This window comes from Cyanistes caeruleus, chromosome 4, assembly GCF_971803275.1.
Source record: "Cyanistes caeruleus chromosome 4, bCyaCae1.hap1.1, whole genome shotgun sequence".
In the NCBI taxonomy this organism is placed as follows: domain Eukaryota; kingdom Metazoa; phylum Chordata; class Aves; order Passeriformes; family Paridae; genus Cyanistes; species Cyanistes caeruleus.
Window position 1 is genome coordinate 81706724 of NC_141704.1, and position 14106 is coordinate 81720829.

Genomic DNA, 14106 nt, shown 5'->3' on the forward strand with positions numbered 1-14106 from the left:
CAAACCAGGTGTGGAAATATTGGGGGGGAAAAAAGCCTAACATATCCAAATGATTTAGCACAGAATATATTCTAATGTGGTGATAACTTTCCAATAGCCTTGAAAACTGGTTGTGAATTAATTTTACCAGCAGTGCACCAGAGGATCTCAAGCAAAAACTGATCAAACGTGGGCCCATATTTTAAAAATAGAAAAGCAGCACAGACACTTCCTAACAAGCCTAACTGTGGATCAGAGTGACAAAAAAAAAAAAATTAAATGTGGGTTTAAAATAAACCTGGATAGTGATACTAAGAGTAAAATGAACCTGGATGTTTGAAAGAACCAATCTCGCCAAGTATTTTTTTTGTCAGAATTATCCAGAGCAAATATACTGCATTAGGTCCTTTGGTGCAGTGAGTGGAAGATTCAACTTTTCAAATCTTCAGCAGCCAAAAGAAAGGGAAGTGAACAGGCCAACAAGCACTTTTTCAGCTTTGACATCTATAATTCACGTGCAGGGGCTGCACTCCCACTACCAGCACCTCCCTTCCTACATAAACACACACTCCCTGCCTTTATCCTGCTCTGAGACCACACACAGCTCTGTCCAGTTTCTGCCCTTCCCATCAGCCAGCCTCTTCTCTGGGAAGCATGAATGCCTCCTCTGAACCCAGGTCTCAGTTCAAGGTGTGTTCCTACCCTGCTCCACCAAGCTTGGATTGGTTGGGGTTTTTTTTCAGGTTTTTTAAAGTCTTTCTTGCTGTCCTCAGTCGTGAGCTCCAAACAAAGCCTTCCTTTCTTGTGAAAGAGCTTCAGAACCAGGAATGTGGTCTGGACATTTATGGACAAAGGAACATTCAATATTTCTGCTCCTGTTGCCTCCTAATCCTCAGGAAGAATGGCTGTGCTGTGTCTTCAGCATTCCAGCTCACTTTCTGAGGTCCTCCTGAGGACATACATTTCGAGATAGCCCTCTTTTTGTTTGTGGCTGGGCCTGAAGTGTCCGGGCACAGGGCTGCAGTCTCTCTGTACTGCTCTGGATCCAGCAGACATGTCATTTCCAGTCCGTTAGCCTCCAAAATATTCTGTTTGTGCAATTAGCCTTATGAGGCAGCTGATGAGAAATGGGTGCTTATTAGCTGCTGTCATTTTTATACCCTCTTCCCTAAGTAATGGTACAGCAGCCCTCGTGATCCCATTAAATAGCTCTGACTGCAGGAGGAGAAAGCTGCAAATGGAAAAGACTTCTCAGTGCTGCAGGCCAAGCCCAGCCACCTCCTCTCCCCTACATTCCTCTGCTGCTTTCATACTCCCTGAGAGCCCAGCATTATTCCTTCTCAGGATTGTCTTCTTCAGGGGACAGCTTCATTTTGAATGGCTTCCTGCTTCACACCCAGAGGCACCAAGTCTTTTCCACTAAGCCAAGCATAAAAATAGCTGAGGGGAGGGGTGGGGGAGTGAGTGTCAGCAAAACAGATTTATTTAATTATATGTACCAACCAACATTTTCCTACGTGAGACCAAGTGTGCAGCTCAGCTTTTGATCTTGCTGCATTCTCATTTAAGGTTACTGAAGAAACAGGCATAAAATGCCCTTGATAACTCGAATTTCAAGATGTAATTCGAGTAAGAATTATTGTAAGATGCCTCCATATGTTTAATAACCTCACACCTGTGTGGAACTGGATGCTCCTAAGCATGGGTGTACTAATAACTGATTTTGAACAAGGGAGGGTGTCTGTGTGGGGCTGTGATGCTGTTAAATCCTGCACCTGTAACCAGAAGGCTCCAGGGATGGAGTGGGATGCACTTTCCTACTTCACAGAGATATTCTGTACTGCCAAGCCCAGCGGTGTTGTCACGGCCATCACTGCGTTACGTGATGTTCTCCAAGTCCCACATTTAAGAATCCTGTAAACATAGGAGAAATTTAAGGATTTTTTTCTAAATCAAATTAAATTCTAATCCTCGCAGTATGTTGGAGGAAAGCTGGGAAACTCAGACTGAAGGCAAAGATAAGTGAAAAGATTAGAATTTTTACTTAACATGTGAGGTTTTTTTGTGTGCTCACAGCTTTTATAATCGAATTCAATTCTTTCTAGCCCTTCTGGCTGATACTGCTGTTCTTGACTAGTCCCATCTCTGTTGCTGCAGATTATAGTGGAGCAAAAAGGTGCTTAACCCTTTGTCATGATGGGATCTTTAACATCTGGATTTTGGCACCTGGAGGCCAGTCCCTACCTAGCAAGTTGGGATGAGCCACTGTCACAGATTGCCCAAGCAACCTGGGTTGAAAGTGAGGACAGAAAAGTCAGTTAAGAAAGCAAATGTGTGGGTTTTACTTCTGTGTGTTTGTTTTTTGTCCACACCACCTACAAACACACAGAGCTGTGTGTGTTGTCCTGAGAGAGGAAACCCATTACCTTAAAAGAAGCACTTGGCTTTAAGAGAGAATAATAAGGAAAGCAACAAAGAACCATTAGCAACATTTTATAAAGAAGATGAGATAAATAGTCTGTCTCATAAACAAATGGTATTATTTAACTCTCCAAGGAGTTGCTTTCCAAAACAAGGCTGAATTGTTCATTGTCCAGCGAAATAACGCCTGCTTCTGCAGCCTTGGCTGCTTTTCTGACTGCAGCCCAGAGTCTGTCGGTCTCCACTGTGCTGGGCTGTCCTGCCTAACATTACTGCATATGTTTATGCCAACATTATAAGAAAAATAAGCAGAAAACAGGCTATATTAATATTAAGGCCCGGAAACCTTATTATATTATATTAAAGCTCGGAAGTGATAGCACCAAGACTTTTCAGCTGAGGGGACAGGAACAAAGGATTTCTGCCAGCCCTGAGCTTCCCTGTGGCTGTAACAGGGCCTCACAGCCACACTTGTGCTCGGTCGTGTTGGCAGAGAAGCACTTGGCAGAGAAATCCCCTCTCGCTGCCTCAACTGCTCATTCACCTGCTCACAGAGACAAGATTATATCGCGCCGTCCCAGCACTTCTTCCAACACTGGTGAGCGTGTGCTCGTGTTCAGATATTCACCAGAACAAGGTTTCTTTTTTCCTCTTTTTTACAAGCCATGGTATTTCCCCAGAGGAAGCCAGCAGCTCTCTCAGGATTATGCCAGCTTTCCTATACCACAGAAACAAGATTTAAGATGCTGTAGAGCTCCGTGAGCGGAGTAACCAAACTGGGAAGGGGGTGGGGGTGTATGTGGGGTGTGAGGGAAATATCTCATGAATAAAACAGCTTTTTTAAAGAAATGGGTGGATTACCCAGGTCAGAGGAATCCTCGAAGGAGGAGGCAATGCATCCCTTCAGTGCTCCCATTGCCACTCCCTTAGCAAGCCACAAGGGACCACTGCTCCGTTACTGTGGCAACAGTGACGATTTGGCAGCCAGACCCATCATCACACAGCCTCCTCGAGACTCTGCGAGATGCTCTGGCAAAGGCTTGCACAAGGAGATTTGCATCTGAAATCCCATTTCTTTTCAATTTTGTCTTTACCTTGCGAGCCTAGAGAAGGAGAATATCGCTGGTAGGAGCCCTGCAAAGAGAAAAAAGCGGTGTGGAGTGGCCAGGGGCTCTAATTCAGGTGTGTGCCCCTGCCAAGGTGGGAGAGCTGCGAGCACCTGTCGGGGAGGAGTTGACTCATGTGAGAAGAAGGTCATTCCTGCAGCCTCGCTCTGTGAGTACCGACCCAGCAAGCCTCTCCTACCTTCTGCTGCAAATGTTATTTTTTGTTTGTCATTGATTAGTAAATCACAGGGTTTCTTGTGTCTAAGGGGAGGATTTTTCTTTTGTGCTAGCTCCAGGCTTCATGCAAAATCCATGAATGCACTACTACTGGCTTTTTGTCCTAGGCATGAATTCCTGCAGGAGCTGCAGCCTTGCCATTAGCAGCAGGTTTCTTACAGGAAGCTTGCTGAGATCTGCAATTTGCAGTGAGCACTGCACTACCTTAATACCAGGTTTTGTGCTCTAGCCAGCTGATACAGTCCTGTATCAGCATTTAATTCATGATTCCAGCCTTTGTTGTACAAGCCGCCTTATTTGTTTCTGTTGAGATTAAGAATTTAAGCAGTAAGTAAATCAAGTGCTTGAACAGGTGCAGAAAGAGTATTTGCCCGGTGTAGGATAGAGTTACAAGCAGTTTCATTCTGATGAGACAAACAGATGCTCCAGATCAACTGCTGATAAAAGGAATTATTATACTGGCAAAGATCCACCACATTCCCTTGTAGCACATGGGTGTCATAGTCAAGCATACAGACAGAAGCCATGGGTGAGATCGATCTAGCATGGCTAACAATAGGCATCTATAAATGTGGTCATGTTACTGAGCAGTGTGATCATCGTGTCCTGAAAAAATATTAATGTAACTTAGACATCTGGGGAAAGAACACACTGCTTTGTAAAAAAAGTAATTGAAAAAAACCATTAAAAATATATATATATAAAGAATTATAAGGGAAAATAAATCAAAGGTCATACACCACAGATCTGAAATCCTGATCAACCTGCAGCCTGCACACATGAAAGCCAAGGAGATTTTGTTTTCTCCAGATGAATTTGGTGCTCGTTCTGTTCCTTAATCAGACAGCAGCACTGGGGCATCTCTAGCTGTGATCTCATTAAGACTATTAGGCTGTGATTGTGCTTGTGGTCTGTTGCTGGCATGCATTTGGGCAGACAAATGATCCCTGGAGCTCTCACAGTTGAGAGGAGACGGGGATCCGTTGTTTCTCACGAGGTTTGAAAATCCTACATCCTCGGCTTTGGAAAGGCACTGTTTGCAAAGCAGCGGGGAAGGCAAACGGGGACAGGTCCTCTCAGCCCAGGCACACAAGGGCAGCTTGTGAGCACGGCTTCTCTTGGTGCCACGGGAGTCATCACGTGTGGGCACAATAATGGCACAGCAGCCTCCCCTCAGTGTGTAAATAGCATAAAGCTGTGCCTGTGTGAGTGTTGGCGTGGCAGGCTGGGCGACTACAGAGCAAAAGCAGAAGTCAGAAATTAATTATGTCCTCCTTTCTTCAGCCCCAGAACCACTCCTGTGTTCTGCTTTGTCCTGCCGGTTGCAACTAACACAAACATAGTAGCTTTTGTTTAGTTGGCCTCTTTGACCAAACTGAAAAATATTTTGATGATATTTCTGTATATTTCTGGAGTCAGATACAACTCTTTTCATTCAATTTTAGCCTATCATTCTTCATTACAATTCCAGGGGACACCATAAATACCTCTAGTTTCTCTTCCTCATGCCTGCATCGCTCAAAGAGTAGCCCACAGCTGTGTTCCTGGGCAGCAGTGGACTTTAAGTGCTTCTGGAGGCCAGTGGATTTGCAGCCCCCTGTGTGACCCCTGCACATGTGGATCTCCTGCACACAAACCCACAAGCGGTTGATGTCATTCGCGCATGAGCCTTGGGAAGCAGGCTGCTGAATGAGTGCCAGTGTACCACACAGTTCATAAATATGTAAAAGCAGCGGGCCCTAGCCCAACAAGCTCAGATTCAGAAACGTTTAGCAGATGTTCTGGCTGTGGGGGAGGAAAACAGGAGATGAATAACTACAGTACTGCAATAGCAAATACTTTGTTGATGAAACTGCGCAAAAATTAGAATGACAAACACACCCTTACCGGGACTTTGACCTATCCATAAAACAACATCAACATGTTTTATTAATAGTAGTTCCACATTCTCAAGATCAATAAAGTGACTTCATTGATTTACTTTTCCCTTTCTATTAATACTTCTCTAAACAGTGATGAATTTGGATTGAACAAATCCAAGGTCTAGGTAGAGTCTTTTTTACAGCTTGTCAAAGAACAATTCCAGTAGCTCTAATAAAATTGTATAAACTTCTCAACCAGGACAACACAGCTAAAGAGAATCTAACCATGGTTAAGAGTTTGAAGGAAACTTCCAAATCTGTTTGAGATTTGGGGCTGTCAGCTATTTCCAGACAGCACCACAAGGGAGCTGCTCTGTACACTTCCTTAAAGGAGTAAAAAGCTGTTGTTTTAAAAACAAGCATAGAAAACATAGCTCAGGCTCTCCCTTAATCCAAATTCCAAATAGTAAACATGCCTTTTAGACTTTGATGCATGCTACATGGAGTAAACCCATCTCAGCTTTACTGGCAGCTCTTATGGGGAACTTATAGTTCAAATAGTTCTTGTGGGGAATTTATAGTTCAACATATAGTTCTTGTGGGGAACTTGTATAGTCCAAATTAGATAAGGAACCAAAGAAAGGTCTCAATAATGGCCTTGCAGGAATTGTCATTACATTTCACCAAGGAACATTTGAATCTATTCCCTTTGGTCCTTCTCAAGGACTGTCTGAGTACAAGGAAGTGCTCTACTTGTGATTTTTTTGGTTGGTGTATTAATTGTAGGCCAGCAGTCTAGTAGTACTTCATCTGGGCATGGTGTTCTTGCATATCAATATTTTCTTCCTTGACAAGCACTTGTCTTACTGCTTTGAATGATCTCACACCTCTTTACATGCTTGAACTGTAGTTGCTAAAGCATGAAGTGAAACCCAGCTGGGCTTCTCTGCTGGGCTACTCTTCCCAGCCCTTAGCATAATGTACCATTTTGGGAGGGAGTTTTCTGCGTTTTGGTTTGGGTTAATTCTGCTTAAAACTTCACAGTATAGTGAAGAGAAAGTTATGTGTTTCTCGTATGCCCACAGTCCTGAGTCATAGCAGCAAACCAGCTGCAACTTTATATTTTACTGCTTGGCAAAATCTGTGAGCAGTGAAATTGTCTGAAGTGTGTATGCACAGACCCAGAGCCTTTCTTATTCTTAAAGTAGTTCCAAATGATAAAGTCTATACTGAACACTCAGCAGATTTGCATGTAGCCCCAGAGATACCTTCCTTGTTAGCTCCTATCAGAACACTTATTTTTTCAGCATGAAGGGCTAGAAACATTTATCTACATGATCAAAACTCACTGGCTCTAATGGGCTGCCTTTTTATTTTCCTTTTTAACTGCAGAAGTTTTTACCTACAGAAATTTTTACTTAGCGAGCCAAGAGAGAGGTTTTTTCAAGTGAATTATACATGTATTTGTTTCCTTGCAACCAACCACCACCAGCAATTTATTTAAAACTCAGCTCCCAGCTCAGCACACATCAGTCTGGATTAGGGTGTGCATGTGTGTTCAGAGGTGGTGCAGGGGGTTGAATACATCATTTCATAAATATTACAGCTATTCAAATTCCTGTGCAGTGAATAATCACCAGTATCAGGAGAATGACGAGTGCTTGGTGACTTCTGCCTTGCATTTGAACCACAGATTGAACACTTGTGTTCTTGCTCTGAACAACTGGACAGAAAGCAGCAAATTGTAAAACTTTAAAACTAGTAGACTAGACTAGTCCTTCAGTTTCTTCTGAAAACAGTTCTTCTTTTGGAAGCTCTTAGCTGCTCATTTGTGTACAGATTACTTTTACATTAAAAAAAATGGGTTTAGCTGTCCAAGTGTGAGCATGAGAAAACAAGACCATAACTCATCAAGATCCCAATTCAGTTGCTTACAGCTGATGGCGATTCAAATACAGTGACTTTTAACACAAACACTTGTACACAGGAGAAAAGAGTTCCTGTTAATGGAGAGTGTCTCAGGGGCTTCAGTGGCAGTTTGGTTTTATATTGTGGCCTTTTACAAATTGCAGCAAGAAACAACAACAAAAAAATGCTCTGTCACTGTAAATGTCACACTAAAATGTATAAACAGGAGGGATGATTGTAGAACACACCAAGTGCTCCTTCCATTCAGCATTGTACTGGTGAGGCCTCAGCTGGGAACGTGCTGCATGCTGTTCCTGCACAGAGAAATCCAGGAGAAACATGGATTAAAGTGAGAGCCACCAAAGGGGAACACCATGAATCAACTGAGCCTCACTCAATTCTAGGAGGACAGGCAAGAAGAAATAGTGTTTTAGGCCTGGGGAATGTGGTGACATGAGGAATTTTGTGCATCTAAAAGGTTGTTGCAGGAGTGGGGAGCAAATGGGTTTTTTTTGTCTTTATTGGGTAGGATGAGAAGTACAAGTAAATTATGGTAAAAGATATCCAGGCTGACCATTAGGGGAAACTTTCTAAAGGCAAAAAGAGTGAATCATGAGGAAAGAACATCTTTCTTGGACAGGCTGTGGTGTCTGCACTGGGGAGGTCTTTAAGAGGTAAAACAGATGGGACAGAGATGCTTTCACAGCGCTGGAGTTAGATGACCTCTCAGTATCCCTTCCAGTCCTGTAATTTGGTGATCACCTCCTTGTCTGAAAATCCACTTGCTGTGTTTTTACTTCCTGTTTCCAGATGTGGGGACTCTGCTCCGGGACAGTACGCTTCCAGTGGAATTTGGTGCTCTGGGTTTATAAGAGATTACAAATTCCTACAGGAGCATGCACCTGGCAAGTCTTGAACCTTGGAAGGTTGTCAAAATAGAATTTAAGATTCCTTGGCTATTTTTACTGTGAAAATAACTTTGATTTCATAGAGATACCAAAAACTTACTTGAATTTTCTTCTGTAACTTGCCTTCCTTGTTATACTCCTTGTCTGACAGAGCAACACCTGGGCCTTGTGAGCCTTGAATAGTTTCTCCATAAAAAAGCCAGGCCTTATTTTTCTGTATAGACTTTTGAAAACGGGACACTGTGCCATACTCTGACTTTATTTTGAGCAGTAGCAGGTCATCTCCTTTAAAAAGCTCAATCTGGAACCACAATATTTTTCCTTGGGTTGGTTTGGAGCTGCTTCCTCAACAGCTGCTCTGCTCACTAGCGGTCACTTCTGGAGTGCCAACACCCAGATTTACAGTGCCTGCAGGCACCAGTTCTCAGGGAATCAATCACTGCCTGGCTGGGGTGAGGTGACTGTTCCCTAGCCCAGTGCAAAGCAGTGGTTCTGTAAAATCCTTGGGGGAGATACGGTGCTGGGCTTTGCCTTGCACATCACCAGCCTGGAACATCAGGCTTCTAACTAAGCCTTGGCGTAGGGTTTCAGCTGTCTTAGCTTATTTTTTTATAGTGCAAAATAGCCCATTTTGTACTGATGTTGCAGTTTTTGTGAGTGTGCTTTATTAGCCTAAAATTCTGTACAGTACTGGCTGCCACCCTCCTCCCACTCTGCTCACCACGTGCACGCGGTGACAAGGGACATGCAGAGGCAGTACAGTCCTTTGTTTTTGCTTCAGTTCAACTTGTTTAAACCCTTCCTCTTACGGCACATTGTGAAAACTTCTCTGGGAATCCAGCAGCATAATGATGCAAATAACCCTGTCATATGACTTAGCCTCTCTGGTGCTGAATTCCAAAATATCGAGCCAAGACATACAAGTCTCGCCGTGGATGCCATAGGCAGCCTCATGCTAGAGTGCAGATGGCTTTTCAGTTCCCTAATGGGAATTGTTTGGGTCCTTATTAGCACTTTACAAAGATTATTGTTAAACTTGCCAGCTCTCCTCCTGACTGTTCAGAGCGCTCAGCCAGTAATCACTGCAAACACCGTGCGAGTCGGCCTGGGAGAGCATTTTGAAACATCTCCTGTATCACTGTATGTAAACCCCCTCCTCCGTCTGCTTTTTCAATAATTAACACACCCCCAACCTACATCTCTGCAGGGGAGGATACCTGCAAATATTGGTTTTGAACAGATAATGGAGGCTGCTGCCTCCCCTGCAAAGCTCTGCCTCTGTCAGTGACCTTCAGTGACTTCCAAAGGGGAATATTCCCTGTCTGGAGCTCTCGCCACCCTTTGGTGCTTGTATGGGCATGACTTTGTGCATCTGCTCAGGTAAGGACGGGTGTCCTTGCCAGATTTTCCAACACGTAAGCTGAATCAGCGGGCTGGGGCTCTCCGGTGATTGCAACCAGTAGCTCTAATTTCTGTGCTCATGGAAACTCCATCAGTAAACAGGGTGGGTTGAGCCAAGTTTAGATCAGCTAAAGGCTTTCCTCCATCTGTTCTCAGACGTGGATATAGATAGTGAATTGGGAATTGTGCACTTCTGGCTGATATTTGTCATACCCCATTGTAGTAAGAATTTGCTCAGCCGTATGATTAACTCATTTTATGCACCTCTTATGAATGATATCTGCTTGATGTTTTATCGTATGTTATTACAATACCTGACTGCTTTTCATGCCAAAATCTCTAGTACACTGTGGAGATCAGAACTTCTCTTAAGGTAGGGTTGGAAGGCTGTGGCTTTGGTAGGACTTTTCTGGGTTCCTCTCAGCGCTTTCTCCAAGACCAGGGGTTAGCTCATTTCTCTGTCAAGCCACTACCAACACTGTCACCTCTGTGTAACCTGAGTCGATATTTGGGGCTCCCAAGCCGAGTTGATTAGCAGGAGGCAAGGATGATGGCAGCAGCATCCACCTGCTGCAAGGCTGCTCATCTTCCCTAGTGCAGGGGCAAGGAGCCTGTCCCCGAGCGCATCGGGATCCAAACGGGACGCGTTGCTATGGCCACCCCCGACCCAAAAATATCCCCGGACTTTTCTCATGGCGACTTCACAAGCGTCCCTGCGGCCGCTTTTAGATCTGATTTATTTGCCGCTTTCCTCCGGCCGGTTCCTTCGGCGCCATCGCTTGGCTCCATCAGCGTCTCCCGTGCCCCGGGGCACCGCGCGCGCCCCCGGGGCACCGCGCGCGCCCCCGGGGCACCGCGCGCGCCCCCGGGGCACCGCGCGCGCCACCCCCCCCGCCCGGGGGCGCTTTAAACGGTCGCAGCCTCGCCCCGCCCCCTTTTTTAATCTCCGCCAATCCCCGCCCGGCCTGTTGCAATTCGAGAGGTGGGAGTGTACCACTGCCACAGGGGGCGGGGGAGGACCGGGAGCGTTTAGGGGCTGTGGGGGGAGAACCGCGCGGGGGATGGTGTCCGTTCCCCGCCACACCCGTTGTTCTCCTGTTGTCTTCGCTCTCCGCTCCTTGTCCCCCTTCTCCAGCGCGTGTCCAGCGGCTGTGGAGCCGCCGCTTTCCCTCCGGCGCTCCCCTTTTCCCGGTGCGCCGCCCGAAGGGACGGGCGGTGAGGGGGCTTTGCCCGCGCGGTGGGCGGGGCAGCGGCAGCGCGAGCTGCCAAGGTGCGCGCGCGCCGCCGCCGCCGCACCCGCCCCTCCCGCGGCGGGCAGGGACGGGTCGGTCCCGCTCCGCTCCAGCCTCAGTCCCAGCCCCGCTCCGCCGCCCCCGAGCAGCGGCATGAAGCGAAGGCAAGTGCCCGCGGCGGGGCGGGAGGGCTGCGGGGAGGCAGGTGGGGCGGTGCGCGGAGGATCCCCTCATGCGGCGGCACCGCGCGGGGAGCACCGGGGTCTGCGCGCCCTGCGGGGAGCGGCGGCAGCGGCCGGCACAGGGCGGCGGGCGCCGCCAGCGCTCCGTGACCCCATTACACGGCTCGGCGACCCGGGGCCAAAGCGGGTGGCTCAGCCCAGGGCACGGCGGCGGTGCCGGGCTGGGCGGAGCGGCGGTGGCCGCGCTGCCGCTGCCGCGGTTCGGCCTTATCGCCCGGAGCGCCGTGCGGGTGCCTCGCACCGGGCTCATAAAGTGCTGCCGCCGCTTCCGTCACACGGAGCTCACGGCAGAAATCGCCCGCAGCTCGCACAGGCTGCTGCTTGTCTTACCTTTAGCCTTTTTATCGTCATTCTTAGATAGGTTCAGCACGAAGGGTTATGAGATTTGTACCTCTGCTCCTTTATTTATTGTGTTATGGTTCGTTCTTAATCTCTGCGGGCTGTTGCCCTAAGAGGTGTTTAAGGGTGTTTAGTACTTAACAAGGGTAGCTGCTTCTAAACATAGGGTTTCTTCTTGTATAATAATAAAAACCTGCCTATCCATTCACTGCAATGGCTTAATTTCATATTCTAAAGAAGTGCTCTCTTCACCTCATGCAGTGATCCATTTAAGGTTAGTGCTCTGGAGCACCTGGAAAGGTTCCCTCCATCTCGACAAAAGTTAATGTTATGTTTGACACGATAAAATAATTCTGCTTCCTTTGTTGGTCCTTTTGTGCTGCTTTGAAAGCTGAACAAAATGAAGAGCCTTTGCGAAATCTTTGAGTGTTAGACTCAAAATTGGCGTTCTCGGTTATTCTGCACTTTAAATGAACTTTGTCTGTGCTAGTGCAGTGGACTTAGGGGAAACTGAGCAAATAAATGGCCTCTCAGTGGACAAGCTGGATATACAGGAACTGATTATCCATTAGGCTCCTTTTAGCTAGAAACTTAGAAATATATAAGGTAACTGAGCTCTGAAAAATGCAATAAACAAGATTTTCTTTGTTTAACTATAGACTCGCTTGAAATATACTACACTTGCCTATAGTTATGCTAAAATCTCTTTCTGTATTTCTTACAATGTTCATATTTGATTTTATTTCTCACTGTCACATTTTCAGTACTTGTGTTTGGGTTGGTTGCACTGCAGGGATATGTTCAGTAAAAATAACTCACTGCATGGGAATTAAGCTCTTCAATCATGGGAATATTTCTGCTGGCCTGAGAGTCTGTAAAAGCTTACTGGTACAAAACTAGATTTAGAGTTAGATTGGAGTTGGCACTGCCCCTTTAAACCAGCCAAAACTCCACTGCACGTTCATCTGCAGCTGCAGAAGTCACACTACAGTTAAGAAAACAGATATGTTTGCATTTAGCTTGCAGCTTTCTAAAATACTTCTGCCTAAGTAGATGGCTTAACTAGGTATGCTGGACTTGCATTCATTCATGTCTTAAATTACAGTTGGAAGGCACACCTTACAGCTAATTGGTGATGTTGGCAATCCTGTAATTATTAAATTAATGGATGGGGAACTCCTCTTCAATGTTACCGGACAACCATAAATATTTTTCTTTTGCCAGTTATTTCTAAGTATTTGTGCAGAAGAAGCAACTAATAGTTATGCTGCTGCTGAATTACATGTATCTCAGTTTCAGTATTCAATAAATTTGAATACAAATCCTGTTTCTGACTATCCTGTGTATTAAGAAAGGATCTGTAAATAGTAGGTAACTGTATATTCCTGGTCTAAACCTAAACACAGCTGGTTGAGGTCAGGATGACATTTTATTCTTTCTTGCCTCTCTGGGTTTCAAATATCCTGCAAACATGCCTCACTGAGAAATCTCAGTTATTTTGCAGGTGCAGGTCTCTTGATAGAGGCTCCAGCACTGTTACTTTGCCATGAGTGAACTTTGAATTACTGTTGTACTCATGGTAATGCAGGGCTGATGACACTTCTTGGAGAAAGCTGAGGCAGAACTGGGCTTTACTTGGATGTGTTCCTCTTTCCTTGCAGGATTTCAAAACGACTTCTCAGACACTTAGGTAATCCATGAATGGATTAGGGTTTGGTTTTATTTCCCTTTGCAAACAGGGGCTGTCCTGCTGGTGGAATCTTAGAGTAGTACTCAGGGTAGCTCCAGGTGAAGGGAGAACTGTTTCTGCTTCTGTCTGTCCTTGGCAGAGGCAGGAAACTTCCACTCTGTCACTGGAAATTGCCCACAAGAGCAACAGCAGAGCCTGTACGTGCTGTTACAGACTGATTTATATGATTTTTAGGAATCCTTCCTCTGCCTGGTGATCTATGTCTTAACAACCTGGAGTAAGAAGGAACCCCATCAATGCTGTGTGCTGGGTCATCAGGCAGGAGCAAAGCACAACCTGCCCTGGGGGCTGCTCTTACACATGTGTGTTGTTAATTCAGGGGTGCAAAGTGCAGCTTTCCCCAGGTACTCCTGGTGTGGATGTGATCCCTGAAAGGTTTCCTGGGAGTGCTTTTACTGCAGCAGATCCTAATGGTAATCTCATCTTTCATCCAAAAAGAGGAGGAGGGAACAGTTCCAGCTGGTCAGTGCAAGGAAGGGGGATTTTCTGTTCGCTCTGAGGTGTTTTCTTGGGTCTCCCAGCAGCACTGGATGCTGCTCATGATTAGAGAGGTGGAAATAAAATAGCAGTGATACCGAGCTGGGGTTCATGCTGCTATTTGGGAATGATGGGATAAGATACAAGAGTCAGGCACTGTTTGTTTACTAGGAGGGGAGATACCATATCTCCGAAACCATCGAGATAGATGTAAGCTAACCTAGGAACATCAGCTCACCACCCT

At 45.9% G+C, this 14106-nt stretch overlaps 1 protein-coding gene across 50 annotated transcripts in view; it reads left to right on the forward strand.

Annotated features, from left to right (window-relative positions):
* MICAL3 (microtubule associated monooxygenase, calponin and LIM domain containing 3) overlaps positions 1-14106 on the forward strand; it is a 172032-nt gene that overhangs the window by 11932 nt on the left and 145994 nt on the right. For 33 of the 50 annotated variants that reach the window (XM_086885946.1, XM_086885945.1, XM_086885947.1 and 30 more), the window contains exon 1: positions 10815-11218. The exons of 2 other annotated variants lie outside the window; for them this stretch is intronic. The gene's annotated coding sequence lies outside the window, so the exon portion shown is untranslated. Of the gene's footprint in view, positions 1-1839; positions 3676-10814; positions 11219-14106 lie in introns of those variants that run through there. 15 more of the 50 variants (XM_086885960.1, XM_086885976.1, XM_086885983.1 and 12 more) reach the window with 7 other exon arrangements.